Below are 22,304 nucleotides of genomic sequence, written 5' to 3' on the forward strand. Positions count from 1 at the left end.
GGGAGAGGGAGGGAGAGGTTCCAGGCGAGAGGGAGGGAGAGGAAGGTAGAGGGTCCGAGGGGTCCGAGGGAAATGGAGGGAGAGGGAGGGAGCGGGAGGAAAAGGGTCCAGACGAGAGGGAGGGAGAGGGCGGGAGAGGTTCCAGGGGAGAGGGAGGGAGAGGGAGGAAGAGGATCCAGGCGAGAGGGAGGGAGAAGGAGGGAGAGCGTCCAGGAGAGAGGGAAGGAGAGGGAGGGAGAGAGTCCAGACGAGAAGGAGGGAGAGGGAGGGAGAGGGAGCCAGACGAGAGGGAGGGAGAGGGCGGGAGAGGGTCCAGCGGCGAGGGAGGGAGAGGAAGGGAGAGGGTCCAGACGAGAAGGAGGGAGAGGGAGGGAGAGGGTCCAGGCGAGAGGGAGGGAGAGGGCGGGAGAGGGTCCGGGGGAGAGGGAGGGAGAGGGAGGGAGAGGGTCCAGAGGAGAAGGAGGGAGAGGAAGGCAGCGGGAGGGAGAGGGAGAGAGAGGTTCCAGACGAGAGGGAGGGAGAGGGAGGGAGAGGGCCCAGACGAGAGGGAGGGAGAGGAATGGAGAGGGTCCGAGGGAAATGGAGGGAGAGGGAGGGAGAGGGCGGGAGAGGGTCCAGGGGAGAGGGAGGGAGAGTGAGAGAGAGGGTCCAGACGAGAGGGAAGGGAGAGGGAGGCAGCGGGAGGGAGAGGGTCCAGACGAGAAGGAGGGCGAGGGAGGCAGAGGGAGGGAGAGGGAGGGAGAGGGTCCAGGAGAGAGGGAGGGAGAGGAATGGAGAGGGTCCAGGCGAGAGGGAGGGAGAAGGAGGGAGAGGGTCCAGACGAGAGGGAGAGAGAGGGAGGGAGAGGGTCCAGACGAGAGGGAGGGAGAGGGTGGCAGACGGAGGGAGAGGGAGGGAGAGGGTCCAGACGAGAGGGAGGGAGAGGGAGGCAGACGGAGGGAGAGGGAGGGAGAGGGAAGGAGAGGGAGCAAGACGAGAGGGAGGGAGAGGAAAGGAGAGGGGCCAGGCGAGAGGGAGGGAGAGGGAGGCAGACGGAGGGAGAGGGAGGGAGAGGGTCCAGACGAGAGGGAGGGAGAGGGAGGGAGAGGCTGCAGGGGAGAGGGGGGAGAGGCAGGGAGAGGGTGCAGGTGAGAGGGAGGGAGTGGGTAAAGGAGAAAAGGAAGGAGAGGGAGAGAGAGGGTGCAGGCGAGAGGGAGGCAGAGGGAGGAGAGGGAGGGAGAGGGTCCAGGCGAGGGGGGAGGGAGAGGAATGGAGAGGGTCCGAGGGAAATGGAGGGAGAGGGAGGGAGAGGCTGCAGGGGAGAGGGAGGGAGAGGCAGGGAGAGGGTCCAGACGTGAAGGAGGGAGAGGGAGGGAGAGGGTCCAGGGGAGAGGGAGGGAGAGGGAGGAAGAGGGTCCAGGCAAGAGGGAGGGAGAGGGCGGGAGAGGGTCCAGACGACAAGGAGGGAGAGGGAGGGAGAGGGTCCAGGCGAGAGGGAGAGAGAGGGCGGGAGAGTTTCCAGGGGAGAGGGAGGGAGAGTGAGAGAGAGGGTCCAGACGAGAGGGAAGGGAGAGGGAGGCAGCGGGAGGGAGAGGGAGAGAGAGGGTCCAGACGAGAAGGAGGGAGAGGGAGGCAGAGGGAGGGAGAGGGAGGGAGAGGGTCCAGGAGAGAGGGAGGGAGAGGAATGGAGAGGGTCCAGGCGAGAGGGAGGGAGAAGGAGGGAGAGGGTCCAGGAGAGAGGGAGGGAGAGGGAGGGAGACGGTCCAGACGAGAGGGAGGGAGAGGGTGGCAGACGGAGGGAGAGGGAGGGAGAGGGTCCAGACGAGAGGGAGGGAGAGGGAGGCAGACGGAGGGAGAGGGAGGGAGAGGGAGGGAGAGGGAGCCAGACGAGAGGGAGGGAGAGGAATGGAGAAGGTCCAGGCGAGAGGGAGGGAGAGGAAAGGAGAGGGTCCAGGCGAGAGGGAGGGAGAGGGAGGGAGATGATCCAGAGGAGAGGGAGGGAGAGGAAAGGAGAGGGGCCTGGCGAGCGGGCGGAGGAGGGAGGCAGACGGAGGGAGAGGGAGAGAGAGGGTCCAGACGAGAGGGAGGGAGAGGGAGGCAGACGGAGGGAGAGGGAGGGAGAGGGTCCAGGCGAGAGGGAGGGAGAGGAATGGAGAGGGTCCGAGGGAAATGGAGGGAGAGGGAGGGAGAGGGCGGGAGAGGGTCCAGGGGAGAGTGAGGGAGAGGGTCCAGACGAGAGGAAGGGAGAGGAATGGAGAGGGTCCGAGGGAAATGGAGGGAGAGGGAGGGAGAGGGCGGGAGAGGGTCCAGACGAGAAGGAGGGAGAGGGAGGGAGAGGGTCCAGGCGAGAGGGAGGGAGAGGAATGGAGAGGGTCCAGGCGAGAGGGAGGGAGAAGGAGGGAGAGGGTCCAGACGAGAGGGAGGGAGAGGGAGGCAGAGGGGGGGAGAGGCAGGGAGAGGGTCCGAGGGAGAGTGAGGGAGAGGAAGGGTGAGGCTCCAGGCGACAGGGAGGGAAATGGATAGAGAGGGTCCAGTGGAGAAGGAGGGAGAGGGACAGAGAGGTTCCAGGCGAGAGGGAGGGGAGGGAGGTAGAGGGTCCAGGACAGAGGGAGAGAGAGGGAAGGAGAGGGGCCAGACGAGAGGGAGGGAGAGGGAGGCAGACGGAGGGAGAGTGAGGGAGAGGGTCCAGACGAGAGGGAGGGAGAGGGAGGGAGAGGCTGCAGGGGAGAGGGGGGAGAGGCAGGGAGAGGGTGCAGGTGAGAGGGAGGGAGTGGGTAAAGGAGAAAAGGAGGGAGAGGGAGAGAGAGGGTGCAGGCGAGAGGGAGGCAGAGGGAGGAGAGGGAGGGAGAGGGTCCAGACGAGGGGGGAGGGAGAGGAATGGAGAGGGTCCGAGGGAAATGGAGGGAGAGGGAGGGAGAGGGAGGAAGAGGGTCCAGACGAGAGGGAGGGAGAGGGCGGGAGAGGGTCCAGGGGAGAGGGAGGGAGAGGGAGGGAGAGGGTCCAGACGAGAAGGAGGGAGAGGGAGGGAGAGGGTCCAGGCGAGAGGGAGGGAGAGGGCGAGAGAGGGTCCGGGGGAGAGGGAGGGAGAGGGTCCAGACGAGAAGGAGGGAGAGGGAGGGAGAGGGTCCAGACGAGAGGGAGGGAGAGGGCGGGAGAGGGTCCAGGGGAGAGGGAGGGAGAGGGAGGGAGAGGGTCCAGACGAGAAGGAGGGAGAGGGAGGGAGAGGGTCCAGGCGAGAGGGAGGGAGAGGGCGAGAGAGGGTCCGGGGGAGAGGGAGGGAGAGGGTCCAGGCGAGAGGGAGGGAGAGGAATGGAGAGGGTCCAGGCGAGAGGGAGGGAGAGGAATGGAGAGGGTCCAGGCGAGAGGGAGGGAGAGGGAGGGAGAGGGGGGGAGAGGCAGGCAGAGGGTCCGAGGGAGAGGGAGGGAGAGGAAGGGAGAGGGTTCGAGGGAAATGGAGGGAGGGGGAGGAGAGGGTGCCGGAGAGAGGGAGGGAGCGGGAAGGAGAGGGTCTAGGCGAGAGGGAGGGAGAGGGACAGAGAGGGTCCAGGGGAGAGGGAGGGAGAGGGAGAAAGAGGGTCCAGGCGACAGGGAAGGAGAGGGCGGGAGAGGTTCCAGCCGAGAGGAAGGGAGAGGGAGGAAGAGGGAGGGAGAGGGAGGGAGAGGGTACAGGAGAGAGGGAGGGAGCGGGAGGGAGAGGGTCCAGACGAGAAGGAGGGAGAGGGAGGAAGAGGGAGGGAGAGGGAGGGAGAGGTTCCAGGCGAGAGGGAGGGAGAGGAAGGTAGAGGGTCCGAGGGTCCGAGGGAAATGGAGGGAGAGGGAGGGAGCGGGAGGAAAAGGGTCCAGACGAGAGGGAGGGAGAGGGCGGGAGAGGTTCCAGGGGAGAGGGAGGGAGAGGGAGGAAGAGGATCCAGGCGAGAGGGAGGGAGAAGGAGGGAGAGCGTCCAGGAGAGAGGGAAGGAGAGGGAGGGAGAGAGTCCAGACGAGAAGGAGGGAGAGGGAGGGAGAGGGAGCCAGACGAGAGGGAGGGAGAGGGCGGGAGAGGGTCCAGCGGCGAGGGAGGGAGAGGAAGGGAGAGGGTCCAGACGAGAAGGAGGGAGAGGGAGGGAGAGGGTCCAGGCGAGAGGGAGGGAGAGGGCGGGAGAGGGTCCGGGGGAGAGGGAGGGAGAGGGAGGGAGAGGGTCCAGAGGAGAAGGAGGGAGAGGAAGGCAGCGGGAGGGACAGGGAGAGAGAGGTTCCAGACGAGAGGGAGGGAGAGGGAGGGAGAGGGTCCAGACGAGAGGGAGGGAGAGGAATGGAGAGGGTCCGAGGGAAATGGAGGGAGAGGGAGGGAGAGGGCGGGAGAGGGTCCAGGGGAGAGGGAGGGAGAGTGAGAGAGAGGGTCCAGACGAGAGGGAAGGGAGAGGGAGGGAGAGTGAGAGAGAGGGTCCAGACGAGAGGGAAGGGAGAGGGAGGCAGCGGGAGGGAGAGGGTCCAGACGAGAAGGAGGGCGAGGGAGGCAGAGGGAGGGAGAGGGAGGGAGAGGGTCCAGGAGAGAGGGAGGGAGAGGAATGGAGAGGGTCCAGGCGAGAGGGAGGGAGAAGGAGGGAGAGGGTCCAGACGAGAGGGAGAGAGAGGGAGGGAGAGGGTCCAGACGAGAGGGAGGGAGAGGGTGGCAGACGGAGGGAGAGGGAGGGAGAGGGTCCAGACGAGAGGGAGGGAGAGGGAGGCAGACGGAGGGAGAGGGAGGGAGAGGGAAGGAGAGGGAGCAAGACGAGAGGGAGGGAGAGGAAAGGAGAGGGGCCAGGCGAGAGGGAGGGAGAGGGAGGCAGACGGAGGGAGAGGGAGGGAGAGGGTCCAGACGAGAGGGAGGGAGAGGGAGGGAGAGGCTGCAGGGGAGAGGGGGGAGAGGCAGGGAGAGGGTGCAGGTGAGAGGGAGGGAGTGGGTAAAGGAGAAAAGGAAGGAGAGGGAGAGAGAGGGTGCAGGCGAGAGGGAGGCAGAGGGAGGAGAGGGAGGGAGAGGGTCCAGGCGAGGGGGGAGGGAGAGGAATGGAGAGGGTCCGAGGGAAATGGAGGGAGAGGGAGGGAGAGGCTGCAGGGGAGAGGGAGGGAGAGGCAGGGAGAGGGTCCAGACGTGAAGGAGGGAGAGGGAGGGAGAGGGTCCAGGGGAGAGGGAGGGAGAGGGAGGAAGAGGGTCCAGGCAAGAGGGAGGGAGAGGGCGGGAGAGGGTCCAGACGACAAGGAGGGAGAGGGAGGGAGAGGGTCCAGGCGAGAGGGAGAGAGAGGGCGGGAGAGTTTCCAGGGGAGAGGGAGGGAGAGTGAGAGAGAGGGTCCAGACGAGAGGGAAGGGAGAGGGAGGCAGCGGGAGGGAGAGGGAGAGAGAGGGTCCAGACGAGAAGGAGGGAGAGGGAGGCAGAGGGAGGGAGAGGGAGGGAGAGGGTCCAGGAGAGAGGGAGGGAGAGGAATGGAGAGGGTCCAGGCGAGAGGGAGGGAGAAGGAGGGAGAGGGTCCAGGAGAGAGGGAGGGAGAGGGAGGGAGACGGTCCAGACGAGAGGGAGGGAGAGGGTGGCAGACGGAGGGAGAGGGAGGGAGAGGGTCCAGACGAGAGGGAGGGAGAGGGAGGCAGACGGAGGGAGAGGGAGGGAGAGGGAGGGAGAGGGAGCCAGACGAGAGGGAGGGAGAGGAATGGAGAAGGTCCAGGCGAGAGGGAGGGAGAGGAAAGGAGAGGGTCCAGGCGAGAGGGAGGGAGAGGGAGGGAGATGATCCAGAGGAGAGGGAGGGAGAGGAAAGGAGAGGGGCCTGGCGAGCGGGCGGAGGAGGGAGGCAGACGGAGGGAGAGGGAGAGAGAGGGTCCAGACGAGAGGGAGGGAGAGGGAGGCAGACGGAGGGAGAGGGAGGGAGAGGGTCCAGGCGAGAGGGAGGGAGAGGAATGGAGAGGGTCCGAGGGAAATGGAGGGAGAGGGAGGGAGAGGGCGGGAGAGGGTCCAGGGGAGAGTGAGGGAGAGGGTCCAGACGAGAGGAAGGGAGAGGAATGGAGAGGGTCCGAGGGAAATGGAGGGAGAGGGAGGGAGAGGGCGGGAGAGGGTCCAGACGAGAAGGAGGGAGAGGGAGGGAGAGGGTCCAGGCGAGAGGGAGGGAGAGGAATGGAGAGGGTCCAGGCGAGAGGGAGGGAGAAGGAGGGAGAGGGTCCAGACGAGAGGGAGGGAGAGGGAGGCAGAGGGGGGGAGAGGCAGGGAGAGGGTCCGAGGGAGAGTGAGGGAGAGGAAGGGTGAGGCTCCAGGCGACAGGGAGGGAAATGGATAGAGAGGGTCCAGTGGAGAAGGAGGGAGAGGGACAGAGAGGTTCCAGGCGAGAGGGAGGGGAGGGAGGTAGAGGGTCCAGGACAGAGGGAGAGAGAGGGAAGGAGAGGGGCCAGACGAGAGGGAGGGAGAGGGAGGCAGACGGAGGGAGAGTGAGGGAGAGGGTCCAGACGAGAGGGAGGGAGAGGGAGGGAGAGGCTGCAGGGGAGAGGGGGGAGAGGCAGGGAGAGGGTGCAGGTGAGAGGGAGGGAGTGGGTAAAGGAGAAAAGGAGGGAGAGGGAGAGAGAGGGTGCAGGCGAGAGGGAGGCAGAGGGAGGAGAGGGAGGGAGAGGGTCCAGACGAGGGGGGAGGGAGAGGAATGGAGAGGGTCCGAGGGAAATGGAGGGAGAGGGAGGGAGAGGGAGGAAGAGGGTCCAGACGAGAGGGAGGGAGAGGGCGGGAGAGGGTCCAGGGGAGAGGGAGGGAGAGGAATGGAGAGGGTCCAGGGGAGAGGGAGGGAGAGGGAGGGAGAGGGTCCAGGCGAGAGGGAGGGAGAGGGCGGGAGAGGGTCCGGGGGAGAGGGAGGGAGAGGGTCCAGACGAGAAGGAGGGAGAGGGAGGGAGAGGGTCCAGACGAGAGGGAGGGAGAGGGCGGGAGAGGGTCCGGGGGAGAGGGAGGGAGAGGGTCCAGGCGAGAGGGAGGGAGAGGAATGGAGAGGGTCCAGGCGAGAGGGAGGGAGAGGAATGGAGAGGGTCCAGGCGAGAGGGAGGGAGAGGGAGGGAGAGGGGGGGAGAGGCAGGCAGAGGGTCCGAGGGAGAGGGAGGGAGAGGAAGGGAGAGGGTTCGAGGGAAATGGAGGGAGGGGGAGGAGAGGGTGCCGGAGAGAGGGAGGGAGCGGGAAGGAGAGGGTCTAGGCGAGAGGGAGGGAGAGGGACAGAGAGGGTCCAGGGGAGAGGGAGGGAGAGGGAGAAAGAGGGTCCAGGCGACAGGGAAGGAGAGGGCGGGAGAGGTTCCAGCCGAGAGGAAGGGAGAGGGAGGAAGAGGGAGGGAGAGGGAGGGAGAGGGTACAGGAGAGAGGGAGGGAGCGGGAGGGAGAGGGTCCAGACGAGAAGGAGGGAGAGGGAGGAAGAGGGAGGGAGAGGGAGGGAGAGGTTCCAGGCGAGAGGGAGGGAGAGGAAGGTAGAGGGTCCGAGGGTCCGAGGGAAATGGAGGGAGAGGGAGGGAGCGGGAGGAAAAGGGTCCAGACGAGAGGGAGGGAGAGGGCGGGAGAGGTTCCAGGGGAGAGGGAGGGAGAGGGAGGAAGAGGATCCAGGCGAGAGGGAGGGAGAAGGAGGGAGAGCGTCCAGGAGAGAGGGAAGGAGAGGGAGGGAGAGAGTCCAGACGAGAAGGAGGGAGAGGGAGGGAGAGGGAGCCAGACGAGAGGGAGGGAGAGGGCGGGAGAGGGTCCAGCGGCGAGGGAGGGAGAGGAAGGGAGAGGGTCCAGACGAGAAGGAGGGAGAGGGAGGGAGAGGGTCCAGGCGAGAGGGAGGGAGAGGGCAGGAGAGGGTCCGGGGGAGAGGGAGGGAGAGGGAGGGAGAGGGTCCAGAGGAGAAGGAGGGAGAGGAAGGCAGCGGGAGGGAGAGGGAGAGAGAGGTTCCAGACGAGAGGGAGGGAGAGGGAGGGAGAGGGTCCAGACGAGAGGGAGGGAGAGGAATGGAGAGGGTCCGAGGGAAATGGAGGGAGAGGGAGGGAGAGGGCGGGAGAGGGTCCAGGGGAGAGGGAGGGAGAGTGAGAGAGAGGGTCCAGACGAGAGGGAAGGGAGAGGGAGGGAGAGGGAGAGAGAGGGTCCAGACGAGAAGGAGGGCGAGGGAGGCAGAGGGAGGGAGAGGGAGGGAGAGGGTCCAGGAGAGAGGGAGGGAGAGGAATGGAGAGGGTCCAGGCGAGAGGGAGGGAGAAGGAGGGAGAGGGTCCAGACGAGAGGGAGGGAGAGGGAGGGAGAGGGTCCAGACGAGAGGGAGGGAGAGGGTGGCAGACGGAGGGAGAGGGAGGGAGAGGGTCCAGACGAGAGGGAGGGAGAGGGAGGCAGACGGAGGGAGAGGGAGGGAGAGGGAAGGAGAGGGAGCAAGACGAGAGGGAGGGAGAGGAAAGGAGAGGGGCCAGGCGAGAGGGAGGGAGAGGGAGGCAGACGGAGGGAGAGGGAGGGAGAGGGTCCAGACGAGAGGGAGGGAGAGGGAGGGAGAGGCTGCAGGGGAGAGGGGGGAGAGGCAGGGAGAGGGTGCAGGTGAGAGGGAGGGAGTGGGTAAAGGAGAAAAGGAAGGAGAGGGAGAGAGAGGGTGCAGGCGAGAGGGAGGCAGAGGGAGGAGAGGGAGGGAGAGGGTCCAGGCGAGGGGGGAGGGAGAGGAATGGAGAGGGTCCGAGGGAAATGGAGGGAGAGGGAGGGAGAGGCTGCAGGGGAGAGGGAGGGAGAGGCAGGGAGAGGGTCCAGACGTGAAGGAGGGAGAGGGAGGGAGAGGGTCCAGGGGAGAGGGAGGGAGAGGGAGAAAGAGGGTCCAGGCAAGAGGGAGGGAGAGGGCGGGAGAGGGTCCAGACGAGAAGGAGGGAGAGGGAGGGAGAGGGTCCAGGCGAGAGGGAGAGAGAGGGCGGGAGAGTTTCCAGGGGAGAGGGAGGGAGAGTGAGAGAGAGGGTCCAGACGAGAGGGAAGGGAGAGGGAGGCAGCGGGAGGGAGAGGGAGAGAGAGGGTCCAGACGAGAAGGAGGGAGAGGGAGGCAGAGGGAGGGAGAGGGAGGGAGAGGGTCCAGGAGAGAGGGAGGGAGAGGAATGGAGAGGGTCCAGGCGAGAGGGAGGGAGAAGGAGGGAGAGGGTCCAGGAGAGAGGGAGGGAGAGGGAGGGAGAGGGTCCAGACGAGGGGGGAGGGAGAGGGTGGCAGACGGAGGGAGAGGGAGGGAGAGGGTCCAGACGAGAGGGAGGGAGTGGGAGGCAGACGGAGGGAGAGGGAGAGAGAGGGAGGGAGAGAGAGCCAGACGAGAGGGAGGGAGAGGAATGGAGAAAGTCCAGGCGAGAGGGAGGGAGAGGAAAGGAGAGGGGCCAGGCGAGAGGGAGGGAGAGGGAGGCAGACGGAGGTAGAGGGAGGGAGAGGGTCCAGGCGAGAGGGAGGGAGAAGGAGGGAGAGGGTCCAGACGAGAGGGACGGAGAGGGAGGGAGACGGTCCAGACGAGAGGGAGGGAGAGGGAGGCAGACGGAGGGAGAGGGAGGGAGAGGGTCCAGACGAGAGGGAGGGAGAGGGAGGCAGACGGAGGGAGAGGGAGGGAGAGGGAAGGAGAGGGAGCCAGACGAGAGGGAGGGAGAGGAATGGAGAAGGTCCAGGCGAGAGGGAGGGAGAGGAAAGGAGAGGGTCCAGGCGAGAGGGAGGGAGAGGGAGGGAGATGATCCAGAGGAGAGGGAGGGAGAGGAAAGGAGAGGGGCCTGGCGAGCGGGCGGGAGAGGGAGGCAGACGGAGGGAGAGGGAGAGAGAGGGTCCAGACGAGAGGGAGGGAGAGGGAGGCAGACGGAGGGAGAGGGAGGGAGAGGGTCCAGACGAGAGGGAGGGAGAGGAATGGAGAGGGTCCGAGGGAAATGGAGGGAGAGGGAGGGAGAGGGCGGGAGAGGGTCCAGGGGAGAGGGAGGGAGAGGGAGGGAGAGGGTCCAGGCGAGAGGGAGGGAGAGGAAAGGAGAGGGTCCAGGCGAGAGGGAGGGAGAGGAATGGAGAAGGTCCAGGCGAGAGGGAGGGGGAGGAAAGGAGAGGGGCGAGGCGAGAGGGAGGGAGAGGGAGGCAGACGGAGGGAGAGGGAGGGAGAGGGTCCAGGCGAGAGGGAGGAGAGGGAGGGAGAGGGTCCAGACGAGGGGGGAGGGAGTGGAATGGAGAGGGTCCGAGGGAAATGGAGGGAGAGGGAGGGAGAGGGAGGAAGAGGGTCCAGACGAGACGGAGGTAGAGGGAGGGAGAGGGTCCAGGCGAGAGGGAGGGAGAGGGCGGGAAAGGGTCCGGGGGAGAGGGAGGGAGAGGGAGGGAGACGGTCCAGACGAGAAGGAGGGAGAGGGTGGCAGACGGAGGGAGAGGGAGGGAGAGGGTCCAGACGAGAGGGAGGGAGAGGGAGGCAGACGGAGGGAGAGGGAGGGAGAGGGAGGGAGAGGGAGCCAGACGAGAGGGAGGGAGAGGAATGGAGAAGGTCCAGGCGAGAGGGAGGGAGAGGAAAGGAGAGGGGCCAGGCGAGAGGGAGGGAGAGGGAGGCAGACGGAGGTAGAGGGAGGGAGAGGGTCCAGGCGAGAGGGAGGGAGAGGGAGGTAGACGGAGGGAGAGGGAGGGAGAGGGTCCAGGAGAGAGGGAGGGAGAGGAAGGGAGAGGCTGCAGGGGAGAGGAAGGGAGAGACAGGGAGAGGGTGCAGGTGAGAGGGAGGGAGTGGGTAAAGGAGAAAAGGAAGGAGAGGGAGAGAGAGGGTGCAGGCGAGAGGGAGGCAGAGGGAGGAGAGGGAGGGAGAGGGTCCAGGCGAGGGGGGAGGGAGAGGAATGGAGAGGGTCCGAGGGAAATGGAGGGAGAGGGAGGGAGAGGCTGCAGGGGAGAGGGAGGGAGAGGCAGGGAGAGGGTCCAGACGTGAAGGAGGGAGAGGGAGGGAGAGGGTCCAGGGGAGAGGGAGGGAGAGGGAGGAAGAGGGTCCAGGCAAGAGGGAGGGAGAGGGCGGGAGAGGGTCCAGACGACAAGGAGGGAGAGGGAGGGAGAGGGTCCAGGCGAGAGGGAGGGAGAGGGCGGGAGAGTTTCCAGGGGAGAGGGAGGGAGAGTGAGAGAGAGGGTCCAGACGAGAGGGAAGGGAGAGGGAGGCAGCGGGAGGGAGAGGGAGAGAGAGGGTCCAGACGAGAAGGAGGGAGAGGGAGGCAGAGGGAGGGAGAGGGAGGGAGAGGGTCCAGGAGAGAGGGAGGGAGAGGAATGGAGAGGGTCCAGGCGAGAGGGAGGGAGAAGGAGGGAGAGGGTCCAGACGAGAGGGAGGGAGAGGGAGGCAGACGGAGGGAGAGGGAGGGAGAGGGAGGGAGAGGGAGGGAGAGGGAGCCAGACGAGAGGGAGGGAGAGGAATGGAGAAGGTCCAGGCGAGAGGGAGGGAGAGGAAAGGAGAGGGTCCAGGCGAGAGGGAGGGAGAGGGAGGGAGATGATCCAGAGGAGAGGGAGGGAGAGGAAAGGAGAGGGGCCTGGCGAGCGGGCGGGAGAGGGAGGCAGACGGAGGGAGAGGGAGAGAGAGGGTCCAGACGAGAGGGAGGGAGAGGGAGGCAGACAGAGGGAGCGGGAGGGAGAGGGTCCAGACGAGAGGGAGGGAGAGGAATGGAGAGGGTCCGAGGGAAATGGAGGGAGAGGGAGGGAGAGGGCGGGAGAGGGTCCAGGGGAGAGGGAGGGAGAGGCAGGGAGAGGGTCCGAGGGAGAGTGAGGGAGAGGAAGGGTGAGGCTCCAGGCGACAGGGAGGGAAATGGATAGAGAGGGTCCAGTGGAGAAGGAGGGAGAGGGACAGAGAGGTTCCAGGCGAGAGGGAGGGGAGGGAGGTAGAGGGTCCAGGACAGAGGGAGAGAGAGGGAAGGAGAGGGGCCAGACGAGAGGGAGGGAGAGGGAGGCAGACGGAGGGAGAGGGAGGGAGAGGGTCCAGACGAGAGGGAGGGAGAGGGAGGGAGAGGCTGCAGGGGAGAGGGGGGAGAGGCAGGGAGAGGGTGCAGGTGAGAGGGAGGGAGTGGGTAAAGGAGAAAAGGAGGGAGAGGGAGAGAGAGGGTGCAGGCGAGAGGGAGGCAGAGGGAGGAGAGGGAGGGAGAGGGTCCAGACGAGGGGGGAGGGAGAGGAATGGAGAGGGTCCGAGGGAAATGGAGGGAGAGGGAGGGAGAGGGAGGAAGAGGGTCCAGACGAGAGGGAGGGAGAGGGCGGGAGAGGGTCCAGGGGAGAGGGAGGGAGAGGGAGGGAGAGGGTCCAGACGAGAAGGAGGGAGAGGGAGGGAGAGGGTCCAGGCGAGAGGGAGGGAGAGGGCGGGAGAGGGTCCGGGGGAGAGGGAGGGAGAGGGTCCAGACGAGAAGGAGGGAGAGGGAGGGAGAGGGTCCAGGCGAGAGGGAGGGAGAGGAATGGAGAGGGTCCAGGCGAGAGGGAGGGAGAAGGAGGGAGAGGGTCCAGACGAGAGGGAGGGAGAGGGAGGGAGAGGGGGGGAGAGGCAGGCAGAGGGTCCGAGGGAGAGGGAGGGAGAGGAAGGGAGATGGTTCGAGGGAAATGGAGGGAGGGGGAGGAGAGGGTGCCGGAGAGAGGGAGGGAGCGGGAAGGAGAGGGTCTAGGCGAGAGGGAGGGAGAGGGACAGAGAGGGTCCAGGGGAGAGGGAGGGAGAGGGAGAAAGAGGGTCCAGGCGACAGGGAAGGAGAGGGCGGGAGAGGTTCCAGCCGAGAGGAAGGGAGAGGGAGGAAGAGGGAGGGAGAGGGAGGGAGAGGGTACAGGAGAGAGGGAGGGAGCGGGAGGGAGAGGGTCCAGGGGAGAGGGAGGGAGTGGGACAGAGAGGGTGCAGGGGAGAGGGAGGGAGAGGGAGAAAGAGGGTCCAGGCGAGAGGGAAGGAGAGGGCGGGAGAGGTTCCAGCCGAGAGGAAGGGAGATGGAGGAAGAGGGAGGGAGAGGGACAGAGAGGGTACAGGAGAGAGGGAAGGAGAGGGAGGGAGAGAGTCCAGACGAGAAGGAGGGAGAGGGAGGAAGAGGGAGGGAGAGGGAGGGAGAGGTTCCAGGCGAGAGGGAGGGAGAGGAAGGTAGAGGGTCCGAGGGTCCGAGGGAAATGGAGGGAGAGGGAGGGAGCGGGAGGAAAAGGGTCCAGACGAGAGGGAGGGAGAGGGCGGGAGAGGTTCCAGGGGAGAGGGAGGGAGAGGGAGGAAGAGGATCCAGGCGAGAGGGAGGGAGAAGGAGGGAGAGCGTCCAGGAGAGAGGGAAGGAGAGGGAGGGAGAGAGTCCAGACGAGAAGGAGGGAGAGGGAGGGAGAGGGAGCCAGACGAGAGGGAGGGAGAGGGCGGGAGAGGGTCCAGCGGCGAGGGAGGGAGAGGAAGGGAGAGGGTCCAGACGAGAAGGAGGGAGAGGGAGGGAGAGGGTCCAGGCGAGAGGGAGGGAGAGGGCGGGAGAGGGTCCGGGGGAGAGGGAGGGAGAGGGAGGGAGAGGGTCCAGAGGAGAAGCAGGGAGAGGAAGGCAGCGGGAGGGAGAGGGAGAGAGAGGTTCCAGACGAGAAGGAGGGAGAGGGAGGGAGAGGGTCCAGACGAGAGGGAGGGAGAGGAATGGAGAGGGTCCGAGGGAAATGGAGGGAGAGGGAGGGAGAGGGCGGGAGAGGGTCCAGGGGAGAGGGAGGGAGAGTGAGAGAGAGGGTCCAGGGGAGAGGGAAGGGAGAGGGAGGGAGAGGGAGAGAGAGGGTCCAGACGAGAAGGAGGGCGAGGGAGGCAGAGGGAGGGAGAGGGAGGGAGAGGGTCCAGGAGAGAGGGAGGGAGAGGAATGGAGAGGGTCCAGGCGAGAGGGAGGGAGAAGGAGGGAGAGGGTCCAGACGAGAGGGAGGGAGAGGGAGGGAGAGGGTCCAGACGAGAGGGAGGGAGAGGGTGGCAGACGGAGGGAGAGGGAGGGAGAGGGTCCAGACGAGAGGGAGGGAGAGGGAGGCAGACGGAGGGAGAGGGAGGGAGAGGGAAGGAGAGGGAGCAAGACGAGAGGGAGGGAGAGGAAAGGAGAGGGGCCAGGCGAGAGGGAGGGAGAGGGAGGCAGACGGAGGGAGAGGGAGGGAGAGGGTCCAGACGAGAGGGAGGGAGAGGCTGCAGGGGAGAGGGGGGAGAGGCAGGGAGAGGGTGCAGGTGAGAGGGAGGGAGTGGGTAAAGGAGAAAAGGAGGGAGAGGGAGAGGGAGGGTGCAGGCGAGAGGGAGGCAGAGGGAGGAGAGGGAGGGAGAGGGTCCAGACGAGGGGGGAGGGAGAGGAATGGAGAGGGTCCGAGGGAAATGGAGGGAGAGGGAGGGAGAGGGAGGAAGAGGGTCCAGACGAGAGGGAGGGAGAGGGCGGGAGAGGGTCCAGGGGAGAGGGAGGGAGAGGGAGGGAGAGGGTCCAGACGAGAAGGAGGTAGAGGGAGGGAGAGGGTCCAGGCGAGAGGGAGGGAGAGGGCGGGAGAGGGTCCGGGGGAGAGGGAGGGAGAGGGAGGGAGAGGGTCCAGACGAGAAGGAGGGAGAGGGTGGCAGACGGAGGGAGAGGGAGGGAGAGGGTCCAGACGAGAGGGAGGGAGAGGGAGGCAGACGGAGGGAGAGGGAGGGAGAGGGAGGGAGAGGGAGCCAGACGAGAGGGAGGGAGAGGAATGGAGAAGGTCCAGGCGAGAGGGAGGGAGAGGAAAGGAGAGGGGCCAGGCGAGAGGGAGGGAGAGGGAGGCAGACGGAGGTAGAGGGAGGGAGAGGGTCCAGGCGAGAGGGAGGGAGAGGGAGGTAGACGGAGGGAGAGGGAGGGAGAGGGTCCAGGAGAGAGGGAGGGAGAGGAAGGGAGAGGCTGCAGGGGAGAGGAAGGGAGAGGCAGGGAGAGGGTGCAGGTGAGAGGGAGGGAGTGGGTAAAGGAGAAAAGGAAGGAGAGGGAGAGAGAGGGTGCAGGCGAGAGGGAGGCAGAGGGAGGAGAGGGAGGGAGAGGGTCCAGGCGAGGGGGGAGGGAGAGGAATGGAGAGGGTCCGAGGGAAATGGAGGGAGAGGGAGGGAGAGGCTGCAGGGGAGAGGGAGGGAGAGGCAGGGAGAGGGTCCAGACGTGAAGGAGGGAGAGGGAGGGAGAGGGTCCAGGGGAGAGGGAGGGAGAGGGAGGAAGAGGGTCCAGGCAAGAGGGAGGGAGAGGGCGGGAGAGGGTCCAGACGACAAGGAGGGAGAGGGAGGGAGAGGGTCCAGGCGAGAGGGAGGGAGAGGGCGGGAGAGTTTCCAGGGGAGAGGGAGGGAGAGTGAGAGAGAGGGTCCAGACGAGAGGGAAGGGAGAGGGAGGCAGCGGGAGGGAGAGGGAGAGAGAGGGTCCAGACGAGAAGGAGGGAGAGGGAGGCAGAGGGAGGGAGAGGGAGGGAGAGGGTCCAGGAGAGAGGGAGGGAGAGGAATGGAGAGGGTCCAGGCGAGAGGGAGGGAGAAGGAGGGAGAGGGTCCAGACGAGAGGGAGGGAGAGGGAGGCAGACGGAGGGAGAGGGAGGGAGAGGGAGGGAGAGGGAGGGAGAGGGAGCCAGACGAGAGGGAGGGAGAGGAATGGAGAAGGTCCAGGCGAGAGGGAGGGAGAGGAAAGGAGAGGGTCCAGGCGAGAGGGAGGGAGAGGGAGGGAGATGATCCAGAGGAGAGGGAGGGAGAGGAAAGGAGAGGGGCCTGGCGAGCGGGCGGGAGAGGGAGGCAGACGGAGGGAGAGGGAGAGAGAGGGTCCAGACGAGAGGGAGGGAGAGGGCGGGAGAGGGTCCAGGGGAGAGGGAGGGAGAGGGAGGGAGAGGGTCCAGACGAGAAGGAGGGAGAGGGAGGAAGAGGGTCCAGACGAGAGGGAGGGAGAGGGCGGGAGAGGGTCCAGGGGAGAGGGAGGGAGAGGGAGGGAGAGGGTCCAGACGAGAAGGAGGGAGAGGGAGGGAGAGGGTCCAGGCGAGAGGGAGGGAGAGGAATGGAGAGGGTCCAGGCGAGAGGGAGGGAGAAGGAGGGAGAGGGTCCAGACGAGAGGGAGGGAGAGGGAGGGAGAGGGGGGGAGAGGCAGGCAGAGGGTCCGAGGGAGAGGGAGGGAGAGGAAGGGAGAGGGTTCGAGGGAAATGGAGGGAGGGGGAGGAGAGGGTGCCGGAGAGAGGGAGGGAGCGGGAAGGAGAGGGTCTAGGCGAAAGGGAGGGAGAGGGACAGAGAGGGTCCAGGGGAGAGGGAGGGAGAGGGTCCAGACGAGAGGGAGGGAGAGGAATGGAGAGGGTCCGAGGGAAATGGAGGGAGAGGGAGGGAGAGGGCGGGAGAGGGTCCAGGGGAGAGGGAGGGAGAGGGAGGGAGAGGGTCCAGGCGAGAGGGAGGGAGAGGGAGAAAGAGGGTCCAGGCGACAGGGAAGGAGAGGGCGGGAGAGGTTCCAGCCGAGAGGAAGGGAGAGGGAGGAAGAGGGAGGGAGAGGGAGGGAGAGGGTACAGGAGAGAGGGAGGGAGCGGGAGGGAGAGGGTCCAGGGGAGAGGGAGGGTGTGGGACAGAGAGGGTCCAGGGGAGAGGGAGGGAGAGGGAGAAAGAGGGTCCAGGCGAGAGGGAAGGAGAGGGCGGGAGAGGTTCCAGCCGAGAGGAAGGGAGATGGAGGAAGAGGGAGGGAGAGGGACAGAGAGGGTACAGGAGAGAGGGAAGGAGAGGGAGGGAGAGAGTCCAGACGAGAAGGAGGGAGAGGGAGGAAGAGGGAGGGAGAGGGAGGGAGAGGTTCCAGGCGAGAGGGAGGGAGAGGAAGGTAGAGGGTCCGAGGGTCCGAGGGAAATGGAGGGAGAGGGAGGGAGCGGGAGGAAAAGGGTCCAGACGAGAGGGAGGGAGAGGGCGGGAGAGGTTCCAGGGGAGAGGGAGGGAGAGGGAGGAAGAGGATCCAGGCGAGAGGGAGGGAGAAGGAGGGAGAGCGTCCAGGAGAGAGGGAAGGAGAGGGAGGGAGAGAGTCCAGACGAGAAGGAGGGAGAGGGAGGGAGAGGGAGCCAGACGAGAGGGAGGGAGAGGGCGGGAGAGGGTCCAGCGGCGAGGGAGGGAGAGGAAGGGAGAGGGTCCAGACGAGAAGGAGGGAGAGGGAGGGAGAGGGTCCAGGCGAGAGGGAGGGAGAGGGCGGGAGAGGGTCCGGGGGAGAGGGAGGGAGAGGGAGGGAGAGGGTCCAGAGGAGAAGGAGGGAGAGGAAGGCAGCGGGAGGGAGAGGGAGACAGAGGTTCCAGACGAGAGGGAGGGAGAGGGAGGGAGAGGGTCCAGACGAGAGGGAGGGATAGGAATGGAGAGGGTCCGAGGGAAATGGAGGGAGAGGGAGGGAGAGGGCGGGAGAGCGTCCAGGGGAGAGGGAGGGAGAGTGAGAGAGAGGGTCCAGACGAGAGGGAAGGGAGAGGGAGGGAGAGGGAGAGAGAGGGTCCAGACGAGAAGGAGGGCGAGGGAGGCAGAGGGAGGGAGAGGGAGGGAGAGGGTCCAGGCGAGAGGGAGGGAGAAGGAGGGAGAGGGTCCAGGCGAGAGGGAGGGAGAAGGAGGGAGAGGGTCCAGACGAGAGGGAGGGAGAGGGAGGGAGAGGGTCCAGACGAGAGGGTGGGAGAGGGTGGCAGACGGAGGGAGAGGGAGGGAGAGGGTCCAGACGAGAGGGAGGGAGAGGGAGGCAGACGGAGGGAGAGGGAGGGAGAGGGAAGGAGAGGGAGCAAGACGAGAGGGAGGGAGAGGAAAGGAGAGGGGCCAGGCGAGAGGGAGGGAGAGGGAGGCAGACGGAGGGAGAGGGAGGGAGAGGGTCCAGACGAGAGGGAGGGAGAGGGAGGGAGAGGCTGCAGGGGAGAGGGGGGAGAGGCAGGGAGAGGGTGCAGGTGAGAGGGAGGGAGTGGGTAAAGGAGAAAAGGAGGGAGAGAGAGAGAGAGGGTGAAGCGAGAGGGAGGCAGAGGGAGGAGAGGGAGGAAGAGGGTCCAGACGAGAGGGAGGGAGAGGGCGGGAGAGGGTCCAGGGGAGAGGGAGGGAGAGGGAGGGAGAGGGTCCAGACGAGAAGGAGGGAGAGGGAGGGAGAGGGTCCAGGCGAGAGGGAGGGAGAGGGCGGGAGAGGGTCCGGGGGAGAGGGAGGGAGAGGGAGGGAGAGGGTCCAGACGAGAAGGAGGGAGAGGGTGGCAGACGGAGGGAGAGGGAGGGAGAGGGTCCAGGCGAGAGGGAGGGAGAGGGCGGGAGAGGGAGCCAGACGAGAGGGAGGGAGAGGAATGGAGAAGGTCCAGGCGAGAGGGAGGGAGAGGGAGGCAGACGGAGGGAGAGGGAGGGAGAGGGTCCAGGCGAGAGGGAGGGAGAGGGAGGTAGACGGAGGCAGAGGGAGGGAGAGGGTCCAGGAGGGAGAGAGGGAGAGGAAGGGAGAGGCTGCAGGGGACAGGAAGGGAGAGGCAGGGAGAGGGTGCAGGTGAGAGGGAGGGAGTGGGTAAAGGAGAAAAGGAAGGAGAGGGAGAGAGAGGGTGCAGGCGAGAGGGAGGCAGAGGGAGGAGAGGGAGGGAGAGGGTCCAGGCGAGGGGGGAGGGAGAGGAATGGAGAGGGTCCGAGGGAAATGGAGGGAGAGGGAGGGAGAGGGCGGGAGAGGGTCCAGGGGAGAGTGAGGGAGAGGGTCCAGACGAGAGGGAGGGAGTGGAATGGAGAGGGTCCGAGGGAAATGGAGGGAGAGGGAGGGAGAGGGCGGGAGAGGGTCCAGGGGAGAGGGAGGGAGAGGGAGGGAGAGGGTCCAGGCGAGAGGGAGGGAGAGGAATGGAGAGGGTCCAGGCGAGAGGGAGGGAGAAGGAGGGAGAGGGTCCAGGCGAGAGGGAGGGAGAGGGCGAGAGAGGGTCCGGGGGAGAGGGAGGGAGAGGGTCCAGACGAGAAGGAGGGAGAGGGAGGGAGAGGGAGGGAGAGGGTCCAGACGAGAAGGAGGGAGAGGGTGGCAGACGGAGGGAGAGGGAGGGAGAGGGTCCAGACGAGAGGGAGGGAGAGGGAGGGAGAGGGAGCCAGACGAGAGGGAGGGAGAGGAATGGAGAAGGTCCAGGCGAGAGGGAGGGAGAGGGAGGCAGACGGAGGGAGAGGGAGGGAGAGGGTCCAGGCGAGAGGGAGGGAGAGGGAGGTAGACGGAGGGAGAGGGAGGGAGAGGGTCCAGGAGGGAGGGAGGGAGAGGAAGGGAGAGGCTGCAGGGGAGAGGAAGGGAGAGGCAGGGAGAGGGTGCAGGTGAGAGGGAGGGAGTGGGTAAAGGAGAAAAGGAGGGAGAGGGAGAGAGAGGGTGCAGGCGAGAGGGAGGCAGAGGGAGGAGAGGGAGGGAGAGGGTCCAGGCGAGGGGGGAGGGAGAGGAATGGAGAGGGTCCGAGGGAAATGGAGGGAGAGGGAGGGAGAGGGCGGGAGAGGGTCCAGGGGAGAGTGAGGGAGAGGGTCCAGACGAGAGGGAGGGAGTGGAATGGAGAGTGTCCGAGGGAAATGGAGGGAGAGGGCGGGAGAGGGCGGGAGAGGGTCCAGGGGAGAGGGAGGGAGAGGGAGGGAGAGGGTCCAGGCGAGAGGGAGGGAGAGGAATGGAGAGGGTCCAGGCGAGAGGGAGGGAGAAGGAGGGAGAGGGTCCAGGCGAGAGGGAGGGAGAGGGCGAGAGAGGGTCCGGGGGAGAGGGAGGGAGAGGGTCCAGACGAGAAGGAGGGAGAGGGAGGGAGAGGGTCCAGGCGAGAGGGAGGGAGAGAAATGGAGAGGGTCCAGGCGAGAGGGAGGGAGAAGGAGGGAGAGGGTGCAGACGAGAGGGAGGGAGAGGGAGGGAGAGGGGGGGAGAGGCAGGCAGAGGGTCCGAGGGAGAGGGAGGGAGAGGAAGGGAGAGGGTTCGAGGGAAATGGAGGGAGGGGGAGGAGAGGGTGCCGGAGAGAGGGAGGGAGCGGGAAGGAGAGGGTCTAGGCGAGAGGGAGGGAGAGGGACAGAGAGGGTCCAGGGGAGAGGGAGGGAGAGGGAGAAAGAGGGTCCAGGCGACAGGGAAGGAGAGGGCGGGAGAGGTTCCAGCCGAGAGGAAGGGAGAGGGAGGAAGAGGGAGGGAGAGGGAGGGAGAGGGTACAGGAGAGAGGGAGGGAGCGGGAGGGAGAGGGTCCAGGGGAGAGGGAGGGAGTGGGACAGAGAGGGTCCAGGGGAGAGGGAGGGAGAGGGAGGGAGAGAGTCCAGACGAGAAGGAGGGAGAGGGAGGAAGAGGGAGGGAGAGGGAGGGAGAGGTTCCAGGCGAGAGGGTGGGAGAGGAAGGTAGAGGGTCCGAGGGTCCGAGGGAAATGGAGGGAGAGGGAGGGAGCGGGAGGAAAAGGGTCCAGACGAGAGGGAGGGAGAGGGCGGGAGAGGTTCCAGGGGAGAGGGAGGGAGAGGGAGGAAGAGGATCCAGGCGAGAGGGAGGGAGAAGGAGGGAGAGCGTCCAGGAGAGAGGGAAGGAGAGGGAGGGAGAGAGTCCAGACGAGAAGGAGGGAGAGGGAGGGAGAGGGAGCCAGACGAGAGGGAGGGAGAGGGCGGGAGAGGGTCCAGCGGCGAGGGAGGGAGAGGAAGGGAGAGGGTCCAGACGAGAAGGAGGGAGAGGGAGGGAGAGGGTCCAGGCGAGAGGGAGGGAGAGGGCGGGAGAGGGTCCGGGGGAGAGGGAGGGAGAGGGAGGGAGAGGGTCCAGAGGAGAAGGAGGGAGAGGAAGGGAGAGTGTCCAGACGAGAAGGAGGGAGAGGGAGGGAGAGGGTCCAGGCGAGAGGGAGGGAGAGGGCGGGAGAGGGTCCGGGGGAGAGGGAGGGAGAGGGAGGGAGAGGGTCCAGAGGAGAAGGAGGGAGAGGGAGGCAGAGGGTCCAGGCGAGAGGGAGGGAGAGGGAGGCAGAGGGAGGCAGAGGGAGGGAGAGGGTCCAGACGAGAGGGAGGGAGAGGGAGGGAGAGGGTCCAGACGAGAAGGAGGGAGAGGGAGGGAGAGGGTCCAGGCGAGAGGGAGGGAGAGGGCGGGAGAGGGTCCGGGGGAGAGGGAGGGAGAGGGAGGGAGAGGGTCCAGAGGAGAAGGAGGGATAGGGAGGCAGAGGGTCCAGGCGAGAGGGAGGGAGAGGGAGGCAGAGGGAGGCAGAGGGAGGGAGAGGGTCCAGACGAGAGGGAGGGAGAGGGAGGGAGAGGGTCCAGACGAGAAGGAGGGAGAGGGAGGGAGAGGGTCCAGGCGAGAGGGAGGGAGAGGGCGGGAGAGGGTCCAGACGAGAGGGAGGGAGAGGGAGGGAGAGGGTCCAGACGAGAAGGAGGGAGAGGGAGGGAGAGGGTCCAGGCGAGAGGGAGGGAGAGGAATGGAGAGGGTCCAGGCGAGAGGGAGGGAGAAGGAGGGAGAGGGTCCAGACGAGAGGGAGGGAGAGGGAGGCAGAGGGGGGGAGAGGAAGGGAGAGGCTGCAGGGGAGAGGAAGGGAGAGGGTGCAGGGGACAGGAAGGGAGAGGCAGGGAGAGGGTGCAGGTGAGAGGCAGGGAGTGGGTAAAGAAGAAAAGGAAGGAGAGGGAGAGAGAGGGTGCAGGCGAGAGGGAGGAAGAGGGAGGAGAGGGAGGGAGAGGGTCCAGACGAGGGGGGAGGGAGAGGAATGGAGAGGGTCCGAGGGAAATGGAGGGAGAGGGCGGGAGAGGCTGCAGGGGAGAGGGAGGGAGAGACAGGGAGAGGGTCCAGACGTGAAGGAGGGAGAGGGAGGGAGAGGGTCCAGGGGAGAGGGAGGGAGAGGGAGGAAGAGGGTCCAGGCAAGAGGGAGGGAGAGGGCGGGAGAGGGTCCAGACGACAAGGAGGGAGAGGGAGGGAGAGGGTCCAGGCGAGAGGGAGGGAGAGGGCGGGAGAGTTTCCAGGGGAGAGGGAGGGAGAGTGAGAGAGAGGGTCCAGACGAGAGGGAAGGGAGAGGGAGGCAGCGGGAGGGAGAGGGAGAGAGAGGGTCCAGACGAGAAGGAGGGAGAGGGAGGCAGAGGGAGGGAGAGGGAGGGAGAGGGTCCAGGAGAGAGGGAGGGAGAGGAATGGAGAGGGTCCAGGCGAGAGGGAGGGAGAAGGAGGGAGAGGGTCCAGGAGAGAGGGAGGGAGAGGGAGGGAGAGGGTCCAGACGAGAGGGAGGGAGAGGGTGGCAGACGGAGGGAGAGGGAGGGAGAGGGTCCAGACGAGAGGGAGGGAGAGGGAGGCAGACGGAGGGAGAGGGAGGGAGAGGGAGGGAGAGAGAGCCAGACGAGAGGGAGGGAGAGGAATGGAGAAGGTCCAGGCGAGAGGGAGGGAGAGGAAAGGAGAGGGTCCAGGCGAGAGGGAGGGAGACGGAGGGAGATGATCCAGAGGAGAGGGAGGGAGAGGAAAGGAGAGGGGCCTGGCGAGCGGGCGGGAGAGGGAGGCAGACGGAGGGAGAGGGAGAGAGAGGGTCCAGACGAGAGGGAGGGAGAGGGAGGCAGACGGAGGGAGAGGGAGGGAGAGGGTCCAGACGAGAGGGAGG

The sequence above is a fragment of the Struthio camelus genome, chromosome W (assembly GCF_040807025.1).
Source record: "Struthio camelus isolate bStrCam1 chromosome W, bStrCam1.hap1, whole genome shotgun sequence".
Classification (NCBI taxonomy): Eukaryota; Metazoa; Chordata; class Aves; order Struthioniformes; family Struthionidae; genus Struthio; species Struthio camelus.